The sequence below is a fragment of the Penaeus monodon genome, chromosome 33, assembly GCF_015228065.2.
Source record: "Penaeus monodon isolate SGIC_2016 chromosome 33, NSTDA_Pmon_1, whole genome shotgun sequence".
Taxonomy (NCBI): Eukaryota; Metazoa; Arthropoda; class Malacostraca; order Decapoda; family Penaeidae; genus Penaeus; species Penaeus monodon.
Window position 1 is genome coordinate 9,249,528 of NC_051418.1, and position 946 is coordinate 9,250,473.

Here is a 946-nt window from a genome sequence, read left to right on the forward strand (position 1 = left end):
CCTCACCCTTAGTTGAAGTCGTTGGTACTGGATCTTCCTTCTAGTTAAGTTTATGTTTCAGTCACAGCCTCTGTCCATGGTAGGATGTTATGAAGGTGGGATATACATGCACTTGACTAATAACCAAGTCAAAATAGCATTGTTTACAAATGAGATAAAGTGATCTTTAACATTTGTTAGCGAATTCTGGGCTTGAAGGTGCGTTCTAAGTTGACAAGCAATGCCACTCGTATTAGCAGTAAAGATATCCCTGGTGTATGCGCAGTGCCAGTGCCTATTATTCCTATCGTTCTTTATCCGCTCCGACTTGTTTTCATCGTTGATACGTCAGAGGAAGACGATCTTGGTTCGCCCAAAGGCATCATGACGTGAGCAATGTTTGTCACGACGGATTTTCGGGGATGGCGGGAAATCCCACTTCTTTTCGACCGAATGTTATGGAAAAAAGAATACTGTTCATTGCGATATATCAGAATCTCTGTGACTTAAAAGGTATAGAGTGTTTACCTCTAATAGTAGCTACATGTTGCACACCGTTTTCTACCATTTTTGTTTGTTTTTTAAATAAGGGATAGCTTCTGTAGTTTCATTCTGTCCCAAGCTCTTCGGACAAATTGATATGAAAAAAAAACGTAGAGGATACATCGTATTTTATGTATGGGAAGGGGAGGGGAAGGGGGGTTGCAGGACCTATATAAAACACAGACCGCGAGATCCTTCTCCACATCTCGTCAAGGCACCGCGAACTTGACGACTCTCCGAAAATTCACTTCCTTAAGATGGTGAGTACTTTATTGAATACTTCCGCGTTGGGGCGAAAAGTCAAGTAATGTGAAGTTTTTAAAAACATTCATTGATTTACATGCTGCTGCTGTTATCATTATTAGAATATGTGATTAGTTAACCTCGAAATCCTTTTGATCAGAAAACAATCAGCTTCATTTAC